The 12,163-nt window shown below is 39.9% G+C and overlaps 1 long non-coding RNA gene across 1 annotated transcript; it reads right to left on the bottom strand.

The window, feature by feature from the left end:
- Positions 1–425: 425 nt before the first annotated feature.
- LOC134296001 (uncharacterized) lies at positions 426–11,691 on the bottom strand. Its single transcript, XR_010002551.1, has 3 exons — positions 10,726–11,691; positions 3,559–3,604; positions 426–1,498 (listed from the first exon to the last, which is right to left on the bottom strand). It is a non-coding gene; the product is annotated as an uncharacterized LOC134296001 (long non-coding RNA).
- Between the last annotated feature and the right edge of the window lie 472 nt (positions 11,692–12,163).

Below are 12,163 nucleotides of genomic sequence, written 5' to 3'. Positions count from 1 at the left end.
ATGTTTTGTCATTTGTTCCCTGTGAAATAGGCTAGTCAAGCAGAGCAAATTGAAGAATTCTAGGTTTAAACCATTTTCAATGTCTTGTTCTTTGTAATGTTAGAAATTTGGGGGGGGGGGGTTCCTATCTGGCAAGTAGTGGCATCATACTCCCTAACCCCAAAATCATTGAACCCCAGAGACAGAGATCTAATTTGAATGATGTAGTTACATTTGTTAGTGTTTAGGTGACTGGAAAAAACCTGAGTTCATCACCCTGTATATGTGTGTTTGCACATACATATACGTACAAACTCTTTGCTTTTGTTTTGAAAACAACTTATCAGCTTCCTTTACTATTCTACAACTATTTAAAATAATTTGTTCAAGATTAAATTAAATAGAAAGTTTATTTCAAAGTATTATCTTTCACAATAACTTTTATTGAGATTTCAGTACACTTAGAAAATCCTCATTTGGGTTCAGATTTTAGTTGCACTTAGAACATGCCCATTGAAACTAATAAAATTTAAGATATCCACTTAAGCTTAAATGCTAATAAGTGGATCTACTTATGTATACCTGAGCTGAACCCCACCAGAAATATCAAAAATACAATATTAGAATTCACTGTCTCATAGGGATTACATAGAATAATGGTTTAAAGATTCTTCAGTCATTTTGATATTCAAGAATATGAATTAGAATACAGGTGTCACAAAGGTTTGGTCTGCTCAGAACTTTTGCAGCAATACATTTCACTCATGTGACTTTCTTAATGCTTTTTAAACATAACCTCATATAGTATGTGTTTTGATAAAAAAAATGTGTTGTTATTTGTGAAGATGCCAGACTACTTTCTTAATGAGTAACTGCATTTTAATCTAGGTGAAAGTTTTCCTACACACAACCACCATCTGAACATCTGGTACCAAGCTGGTTCAAAAGGACATTTGAAAACTGTGCAACCCTGTCCAAAACAGCCTAGAATCAAATTTCCTGATCCAACTTTCTGCCAAACCTAGAGTGAATTAAGCTTCAGTATGGTGATTCATTATTCTCAGAGTACTTATCAAATTTTCTACTTTCTTCCTATAATCCAATAGAAAGGAGAAATTCTACCAACATTTTGATGGAACTTAATTCTATATCTCTGAAAGATCTTCTCCAAGACATTCGTGCTGATGATGTTAAATAATGCAATCTGAAACCTCAGGATACTGTCACTCAAAGGCTATTTCAGTGAGCAAAAGTAAGCTTTCATTAACATTTGAAACTTACACTCTAAGAAATAGCATAGCTCTCATGCTATGCTCCTGTTCCAGTCCTGTAGCAAAACCAACAACAAGGCCCAGAGCAATTGTGAACTGAAATAAGACAAAACTTTCCCTTCCCACTTGCATGCATATAGGCCTGATTTTTGCAATGTTTTTCTTGGTGTTGAAAAGTTGCAGAGTAGATAGGGTGATGAAGTCACGCTACACCTTTTCTATCCCTTTCTTCATCTTTGCATATATTCCTGACACAGGAAAAAAACAGGGCATAAAATTACATAAAACTGAATATTCATCTGCAAGAAGCATGTCTACACTTGCAAAAAAAAAAAAATCTCCAGACTCACCCAAATACATCCCTATGATGTACAGTGACTTTTTGTAACTATTGCAGAGGTCCCCCCCCCCTTAACCAACTTGGGGATACTCCAGACTTTGCTGGAAACTACAGAATATTCTGAAGCATTGGGACACTCTGGACAGTGGGATCAGGTTTGATTAGGTCTGATCCACAGTCTACATTGGACACAGATGCATCCACCTGAGCTCATCAATATGGGAAAGAGGATGGATCATAGATTGTCAACACCATAGCTGGCTGGCTACAGAGCTCCGTCCAAACTCCTGGCCATCAGTTGTGCCTTTCTTGACATCAGAACCCACACAATCAGCAAAAATGAGAGGAGATTAATTTTCTCTTTTGTGCTGGTCACACATGCACCCCATTCCGATGTCACCAGATGCATCCATAAAGGTGGTTGGTAAGGAGTAGTGGCAGACACAAAGAGATGTAAAATGCATGTCACCCCAGCAGAGAGAAGGGCTCCCAGATTGCCTGAACAACAGCCCTGGATTTGACATGAATGTACTAGACCTAGGACTGCTCCAAGATATATTTAGGTTGAGTGAAACTGCCTTGTGTTGATGAACTAGTTCAGTGATGAATGTCCAACCAGTACTTTTCCAAACCACACCCTGAAGATCTTTGTCAAGATTAATGTGCATATAAATTACATTATACAATATGTCTAGTGAGCTGGCTAACAATATTGATGCTTTTATTCCCTTGTATTTTTCCATGCACCTTCACAAAATCACTGGTTTCCATGGAGAGCTCATGTAAAGTCTTATTTTGTCATTTCCTAAGAAGTTCTAGTACTGATTCATCTTCTTTAAATCTTCTTTCAACAGATCTCTGGAATTAAGACAAACGCTACAAATAAAGAATTAAGCCAACAATTTCTTTTAGTCTTAAGCCACCCCCACCCACCCCTTTCTTGCTGGTATGGTCTTTTGCTGATTCCCTTAGTGTTTGAAGATTACCGAGTTACTCTTGCAAAAGCTTCCGTTGTCTTTTAAATCTTTTCATCTCATCTCATCTCCATTAAAAATTTAAACTTCCAACATTTAATAATGATGAAGAAGATTAATACTGCAGTTTAAAGTGTGTGAGGCAATGTGTTTTTATTGTAGCCACTGATGGGCTAATAGTTCTAAAGGACATTTAAGCCATAATTCCCAATCATAAGACTTTAATTCCTTTATTTTTAGAATGTTCCTACTATTTGTTACTTATGTGCTTAAGAAAGGAGCAGTTGACTTCATAGAGGACATGGGCAGCTTGGATTTCAAGGGAGTTACCTTTCTGTTGCTAATGGATTTGCAGTTTTATTACCTGTGTTTTATTACTCATTGCCCTTTGTCCCCACATGGCCAAGAAAGGGAATGACCTCCATCCACATTGATACACATCTAGACCATCTTAACTGACTACAGAAATAACTTCTGAGACAAAATATAAGCCTGTGATTCTAACATTGTCACTTTGCTTCTGATATCTTTGCCTCATGAAGAAGTGAGTGAAACTTCCAAAGTTCACATGATATATTTCTGCACTTTGGTTAGCCAATAAAAGTGCCACTGTTTTGTGGATTGTGTTGTATCTCTTAGATAATTGAAGATGGCTATCATGTTTCTCCAGCTTAAGCATGTCCAACATCTCCAGTCTTTCTGTAGAGGATTTAATCACCTTTGTGGGATCCAGTATTCATGTCTCCCATGGGGTAGCCTTCAGATCTCCATCCTTGAAAAATGGAGAAATGTGCCTGAGGTGCGGAAAGGCCTCAATTTCATCAAAAGAGAGGGGGAGGGTTGACACGCAAGATTTAACTTCTAGTGTTCTGGAAGGTGATAACAAACCATACCCTCTGTAATTCCCCACTTCTGAGCTAGATATGTTTCTACTGCTTGGTCTTTTAAAACTTCTATGCACAGAAATGACAGCATTTTTCCAAAGGATACCTACCTAATGCAGAAGATAATTGATACAGGCGTAGTTCCCCCACTTCTCTCTATTTAGGAAAGAATTGAAGATTGTCTTTCATTAGTTAACCTATATTTTAGGGTTGTTAAGTTTTTAAAATGGCAAGAAGAATCAGTTAGTATATATGACACATTGTGGTATAGCCCAGAGTTCTTGGTTAGGGATTCTGGGAGCTATATTCCAAAAGACAAAGAAACCTTCCCATGCTCTGGATAATTCCTGCCCCAAGATTTTGCCACAGATTATACCTTGCACACCCTCACCATATCTCTCACTGTCAAAGCTGCTTCCATCTGAAACTTATCACCAAGATGGCCACTATGGATTACCCCATCACTGTGAAATAAAAGGAGACAGACTAGGCAAGGAACAGGGAAGATAATAGGCTCAGCAATGAGAAAATAGAAGACGTGCAAGCTGAGGAAGTCTAGAAAAGAATGGACTCTTTCTTTGAAAGGAAGAAATTGGTGAAAGAAAAAGATAATGGGAAAAAGAGAAGTTAAGTGAAGGAATATAAGAATTATCTGCAGAATAGTTGGGTAAAGCACAAAATTACTGGGCTGCCAGGGGAGGGGGATTTAGAATATACCAGAAGAAAGAGAACAGTAGAATCTGGGGCCCCTTCTACACTGCTATATAAAATCCAAATTATCTGCTTTGAACTGGATTGCATGGCAGGGTAGACTCATATAATCCAGTTCAAAGTAAGTAATGTGGATTATTTGCTTTGATAATTTAGATTATATGGCAGTATAAGACGTGCCTGGGAAAGCACAAGATGAGTGAGAATGCGAGTGAGAACAAAATTTGGAGGCCTAAAAACAGGGAGGAATGGTGAAGACAGAAGCAAGGACAGTGATGAGAATGATTTGTCAAAGGCAGGGAAAAATTGAGTAGGGCAGGCCCATAGCCAGAAAAAAATAAGGGGAAGGGGGTGTAAAACTTTTTTATTGTTTAAGCGAATCATGAAGAGTAGCTCCATAACAAAAAATAATTTAAATTCTATGACTCATTCTATATTTTAGATAGACTTAATTAAATTTTGATTTTAGAGCTACAATGTTTCAAGTTTTAAAAAATTGAAAATGATTTATTTATTTATTTACCCTATTTGTATTGCACCTTTTCTTACCCTGAAGGGGACTCATTCAATATTAAAATCATGTCATCTAGAAATCATAGTTTAAGGCCATTCCGTAGTCATTGCACATGTTCCAAATCTATTATTGCACTGTGCTATTTTCTGAAAGCTTCCCCCCCCCTATTTTCTGAAAGCTTGAATTTACTTTCCTTCTGAAGGTTAGGAGGGAGGGGGATTATCTAATGACTCTAGGGAGAAAGTTCCACACCCGAGGGGCCACCACTGAGAAGGTCCTGTCTCTCACCCTCACCAGTGATGCTTGCGAGGCAGGCCTCTCAAGATAATATTAATCTCCAAGATGGTTCATAGGGAGAGATAGGTGCAGACAGGTAAGCTGGGCTGGAACCATTTAGGGCTTTATAGTCTAAAGCCAGCACTTTGAATTGTGCTCAGTAGCAGACTGGCAGCCAGTGGAGCTGACACAAAAGGGGGGTTGTGTGTTCCCTGTACGGTGCTCTGGTGAGCAACCTGGCTGCTGCCCTTGGACCAATTGAAAATTCCAAACAGTCTTCTAAGGCAACCCCATGTACAGAATGCTGTAGTAATGTATATGGGATGTAACAAGAGCATGGACCACCCTGGCCAAACCTGACTTCTCAAGATACAGGAGCAGCTGGTACACAAGAGTAGATATGGACATTTTCTGTAGTTTGCAACATGTCGACAGTCTCTTAGAAGGGTGGAGAAGGTAGGATTCCTCACATTCATTCAAGGCATAAAGCAACATCCAGAAAACTTCACCATGGAAATAGGGGCGGAAAGATGGCAGAGGTGGTGTTAAGTAGTAAGGAAAATCTCCCATGAGGCATAGAAATAAAGGAGTAACAACAGTCAAGTGGATAAATTAAAAAAAAATGAATGGATGGAGTAAGTCAGAAATAGATAGAAGGAAGTAAAACAGAAGAGACGACCGAGAGTAATTTTAGTACAGCCAGCTGAGATGGGATGATGGAGATTAAATGGGATAAAGTAGATAATTTTTTTTTAAAAAAAAGATTGGGTGGAAAGGTATGAATAGGAGGGGGCAGAATAAATGACATAGATAAAGAAGCTGCAAAGAAAGAGAAACTCCAGTCTATCGAAAGGGTATTGAATAAAGTCAATGGTTTACTGGCACACTACACATATACCACTATCCAACATCCCATCCTCATTAAGGCCCTCTTTGCCTGTTGATCATATTTGCTATCTGGTTCACACTACATTCCAATAACTCTTACCCTTATTCCTATGGTTATCTACCCACCTTGGCTTTAGGCAACATATTTTCTCCTGTTTTTATCCACAAAAAACCATTGTGAGAGTAGTTGCGACCAACCTCCAGCCTCCAGAAACCCGCAAGAAAAGACAAATAAAAGAAGTTGGGATAACCAAAGGCCCCAACTTGTTTATTGGTTACAATGAAAACAGCATTGGCAGCCACACACGGGTCCTGAATCAGGAATCGGATGGCCTGCTGCTGACCAACACAACTTCACAACAGCAAGGGGTCACAGGCAGTGAGCCAAACAGTTCCAGCCTGGGACACTAGTACTGTCCCACTCCTACACCACTATGATGCTTTCTCCCCTACTGATACAGAGGGGAGATAGACAAACCAGTGTCAGGGCCCAGGCCACATGCCCACAGGTTGTGATACAAGAGTAGGCTAAGAAGTAGAACAATAACCATGTAGAAAGATACAATTACAGGGTGAGAAAAAGAGGACAGTTGAGAGACAACTGGCCCCAGTGCCGGCCCACCCCTGCTTTTATCTGTGGGGCAAGTGTGCAGCTAATCAGGGTGCAGGGCAGAGGGAGCCCCTAACTGGCTGCCTGGCTGAGTGTGTCAACATACATGGGATGGGGTGGCTCCTGGGAAGGAGGAACCCCAAGGAGAGATGGCAGGTGGGGAGTGCCAGTCGCCGCAACATCTCTTCCCAGTAAGTTGTGCAATGCATTTGTTAAAACTGAACTTCTCAGCCCATCACTGTACCCACACATTTCTATTGCTATTCACATATGTCTTGTAGTCATTCAAAGCTATAAAGTTCTGTTCCCAGGCACTTCATTCCATGCATCAGAGGAAGTAGACTGAAGTCTACAAAAACGTGTCTCTCTCTCTGTCTCTCTCTCTGTCTCTCTGTCTCTGTCTCTCTGTCTCTCTCTCTCTCTCTCTCTCTCTCTCTGTTAGTCTCCAAATTTCTCCAAGTTCTCTTTGCATGGAAAGAGAAAGAGGAAGTATGTGTGGATTAATGGAAAGAAAGAAAAGGATACGGGGAAAAGTCAGTGTCAGTCATGGTTGTGCAGATCCACCCTAGAAATTGGTATGTGCTTGAAACACTATTGCATACCGAATATTGGATAATCTTTCTGTTGAGCACAGTTGTCAATCCTTCTTTCTCACATTAAAATGTAGATTAAATATGGTTTAACACCCGATGTGACTTCAGTAATGGATAGCATTTTTGTCATACACAAATACACACACACACAGACACAGACACACACACACAATAATAGAATCAGAGAGTTGGAAGACACCTTGTGGGATATCCAGTACAACCCGTTGCCAAGAAGCAGGAAAATGGCACTCAAAGCACTCCCTACAGATGGCCATCCAGCTTCTGCTTAAAAGCCTTCAAAGAAGGAGCCTCCACTACACTCTGGGGCAGAGAGTTCCACTGTTGAACAGCTCTCACAGTGAAGAAGTTCTTCCTAATGTTCAGGTGGAATCTCCTTTCCTATAGTTTGAAGCCATTGCTCCATTGCATCTTAGTCTCCAGGGCAGCAGAAAACAAGCTTGCTCCCTCCTCCCTATGACTTCCCCTAACACATTTATACATATCATTTGGTCTTCTCTGCAAATGCAATGATCATGCCTTCTAACCCTTCATCTAAGTCATTAATAAAGATGTTGAATAGAACCAGGTCCAGGATGGAACCCTGTGGCACTCCACTCATCACTTCTTTCCAGGATGAAGAGGAAGCATTAGTGAGCACCCTTTGGGTTTGCTCACTTAACCAATTATAGATCCATCTAACTGTAGTTTTGCCTAGCCCACATTTGACTAGTTTGTTTGCCAGAAGGGGTACCTTGTCGAAGGCCTTACAAAAATCCAGGTACTTTACATCCACAGCATTCCCTGCATCTACCCAGCTTGTAACTTTATCAAAAAGGAAATCAGATTAGTCTGGCATGTCTTGTTTTTGATAAATCCGTGTTGACTATTAGTGATGACTGCATTCATTTCTAAGTGTTGCACACCACTTCCTTAATTATCTTTTCCAAAATCTTGCCTAGTATTGACATGATGCTGACCATACGGTAATTGTTTGGGTTGTCCTTTTTTTCCCTTCTTGAAGACAGGGACCATATTTGCCCTCCTCCAATCTGCTGAGACTTCTCCTGTTCTCCAAGAACTCTCAAAGATGTTGTCAGTGGTTCTGAAATAACTTCCGCTAGTTCCTGCAGTACTCTTGGATGTAGTTGATCTTGTCCTGGGGACCTGAATTCATTTAGAGTGGCCAGGTGTTCTTGTACAACTTGTTTCCCTATTTTGAGTTGGATTTCCTCTAATCCTTTGTCCATTCCATGTTGCTGGGGTTGAGGATGGCTGGCTTTTTGTGAGAAGACCAAGGCAAAGTAGTTCGACATTTTCCCAACACCCCCCCCCCCCCCCGGTAAGCATTACCCCATCTTCTCCTAGCAGAGACCCTATTGCCTCTGCTTGCTTTACTTACTTAGACGATCCCTCGTGGTTCAAGGAGGATTGTCTTCCATCTCTGGTGTCTTGGGGGTGGGTTCTTAGGTGGCTGAAGAGACCTATTCTTGATTTGCATGTTCCCCGCAGTGAGGACACCGGTTTCCAGGTGGAAGGCAGTCCCAGTCAGGGCCTTCCTCTTGGCATGTTTCTCCTTTAAGCCCTCCATTCGTGCCACTTTGAACTCCGCAGCACTGCTGGTCACAGCTGACCTCCAATTAGAGCACTCAAGGGCCAGGGCTTCCTAGTTCTCAGTGTCTATGCCAGAGTTTTTAAGGTTGGCTTTAAGCCCATCTTTAAATCTCTTTTCCTGCCCACCAACATTACGTTTCCCATTCTTGAGTTCGGAGTAGAGTAACTGCTTTGGGAGACGGTGATTGGGGATTTGGACAGTGTGGCTAGTTCAGCGGAGTTGATGGCGTAGGAGGATCGCTTCAATGCCGGTGGTCTTTGCTTCCTCAAGCACACTGACATTTGTCCACCTGTCTTCCCAAGAGATTTGCAGGATTTTTCTGAGGCAACGCTGATGGAAACGCTCTAGGAGTTGAGTGTGACGTCTGTAGACTGTCCACGTTTTGCAGGCATAGAGCAGGGTTGGGAGGACAATGGCTTTATAAACAAGCACCTTGGTATCTCTACGGATGTCCTGGTCATCAAACACCCTCTGCTTCATTCTGAAAAATGCTGCACTCGCAGAGCTCAGGCGGTGTTGTATTTCAGTGTCGATGTTGACTTTTGTGGAGAGGTGGCTGCCAAGGTAGCAGAAATGGTCAACGTTTTCTAATGTTACACCATTAAGCTGTATTCCTGGCATTGCAGAGGGATTAGCTGGTGCTTGTTGGAAGAGAACTTTGGTTTTCTCGTTGTTCAATGAGAAGCCAAGCTTCTCGTATGCTTCTGCAAATGTGCTTAGAGTGGCTTGTAGGTCTTCTTCTGAGTGCGCACAGACTACGTTGTCATTGGCATATTGGAGTTCTATAACAGATGTTGTGGTGACCATTGTTTTGGCTCTCAGTCTGCTGAGGTTAAATAGCTTGCCATCTGTCTGATAGATGATTTCCACACCGGTGTGAAGCTTCCCATCAACAAGGTGAAATATCATAGTGATGAAGATGGAAAATAAGGTAGGGGCAAATAAACACAGTTGTTCCTGTATATCCACGTATATCCACGTATCCACGTATTCTGTGCCCACAGATTCAACATACAGAGCTTAAGAATATTCCCCCTCCCTGAAAAAATAAATAAAAATCAGACCTTTATTTTTGTGAGTTTATATAAGGGACACCATTATACTATGCAATTGTATATGATGAAATAATCATCCACAGAGTTTGGTATCCATGGGGTGGGGTGGATACCAAGGTACATTGTTTCTCTCTCTCTGTGTTATTAGCATTATAATATGTCGTTCACAACTTGGTGGAGGCATTAGGAATAATTATTTATTTGTTTATTTACTGTATTTATATACCTCTTTTCTCACCCCTTAGGGGACTCAATGTGTTTTTCAACATAATATTGGCAAAATGCAATGCCCAACATACATGTAAAACCAAATCATAAAATTTAAACAAGAAATATATAACTATACATGAAAATCAATAATTATGTACTCCTTGATTTGTGCCTGCTTGAGGCCAGTTTTATACTGTGCTGAGGTCTCTAATATCTGATTTTCAACCACTCAGTATAGTGCACCTTTTCATCAAACAAATGATTTTTTTTAAAGCCCATGAAGTAGACATCACTAATCTTGTAAACTGACTATTTTCCATTTAATTAATTATGATCCTGCATTACATCTGGCTGTCCTTTTACTTTTTTTCACAAAACACTGGACTTCTATTATTACATTTAATTTAGATATTATTTCCAGATAGCAATAAAACACAGTTATCAGAGGTACTTGTAACACTTTTTCTAGCAACAGCCAATTCCAGAACCTGAAATACGCAGAATATGTTGGTTCAGCTCACAACAAAAAATCTCAACACATTGGATGCAAATTATGCTTTTGAGTTACTGCATTGTATTGACTCATATATCACCAAAGGTCTATTGATCTGATGTCCACTAGTTGGTCTTAGAAAGTCACATATTTTCAGATGTAGGATTATAGCACAGGTGGGCATGTTTATCATGCCCAGGAATGATTCCCCCATTCAAATCCACAACTGGCCACATAGTAGTGCCAACATATTGATTGAAATGCAGCAGGACAACAATCTGAAAGTGCTGCTTCCAATTTAAAATTTAATTTTACCTTTGAACAGAGAATTTGCTCCTAGAATGCCTTGTTTCGGAAGATTCTGGAAAATGAAATTGCAGGAAGCATGCACCTAAAGAAGAAAAAAAACACTACTGGTATTACTGCTGTGCTACTGAGTGCCAGCATCCACATTAATGATGACCAAACCCTTGTAGAAAAAACAACAAACCAACCAACTAACCATGGGTTGTGTTCATCCCTTGGTTACACAAAACCACAATAACAGAAGCTCATCTAGAAAGTAGACTATGAAACAGGAAAGGTATAAACAATTCTAGTATGTCATAAATTCTGCTAATAAGTAGCAACCATGGCCTGAAAATAATAAAAGAAAAATCCAAAAGGCAAACAAACCTTGATTTTGCCATTTTATATAAGGAACATCATTTTACTACACCATTGTATGTATATAATGGAACTTAAGCATCCACAGATTACGTTATCCATAGAGGGTGGGGAGACATCGAAGGCCTCTATTTCAGGTAACTGGTTCAAGAGTTAGCCTGTTTTCTTTCCAATGCAGAATAGGAAGAAGAGAAAAATAATAAATGTTTACTTCTTGAAATGGAGAGGCACAAACAACGAAGTCTTCCAAACAATAATATTATGACTGTTTTTAAATAAAATTTTCCTGGTTAAAAATACAGATCCTTGGGAAATAGTTCTGGTGCTGATGGCGCCAAATTATTCAGAGGTGGTTACAATAACAGGGTATAGTGAAGAGCTCCAAAATGATTTCTCAAAATTAGAATGCGTATAGAGTAAAATGGCAAACATGATTCAGAGTAAGAAAGACTAAAGAGATCCACACTGTGGTTTAAAAATAATGCCATTTCAAAGGTTTGCTGATGGGGTTCAAGCAAAGCACTGAATGGCTAGGAAAGGAATCTTAAGTTATGGTGGACTGCTCCGTGAAAATGTCAGCTGAGTATATGGATGCTTGAAAAAGGCAAATCCCATGGTGGGGATCATTCAGATAGGAAGTGAAAATAAAGTCGCTAACATCATAATGCTTTTATCAAATCTCTGGTGTGACTGCATTGGGAATACTTTATCTACTTCTGGTCACTGCACCTCAGAAAGGATACTTTAAAGCTGGAAAAGATGCAGAGAAGTGCAACCAAATTTACAGTGAAGCTGGAGGAATCTTCCCCTATGATGAAAAAAAGTGCTGTGTTGAAATATCTGGGGCTTTTTACATTAGAAAGAAAGGGTGCCTAGTAGGATTGTCCAAATATTCGTTATGTTTCTTGTTTCGTAATTATTTCGGATTGTTCTCGTTTTTTGAAACGAGTATTGAAACGTTTTCTCTGGGTGCAACTGGCAATGTAATTTGAACCATCATTGGCCCATTCTCTAATTGTTTCTTAAAATTTTCGTTAATTTTTTTCCTTCCAATTTTTTTTAAATATTTTTTAAAAATTATTTTTTA

This window comes from Anolis carolinensis, chromosome 2, assembly GCF_035594765.1.
Source record: "Anolis carolinensis isolate JA03-04 chromosome 2, rAnoCar3.1.pri, whole genome shotgun sequence".
Classification (NCBI taxonomy): domain Eukaryota; kingdom Metazoa; phylum Chordata; class Lepidosauria; order Squamata; family Dactyloidae; genus Anolis; species Anolis carolinensis.
Note: the sequence above shows the minus strand (reverse complement) of the source record. Positions and strands in the feature narration are given on the sequence as shown.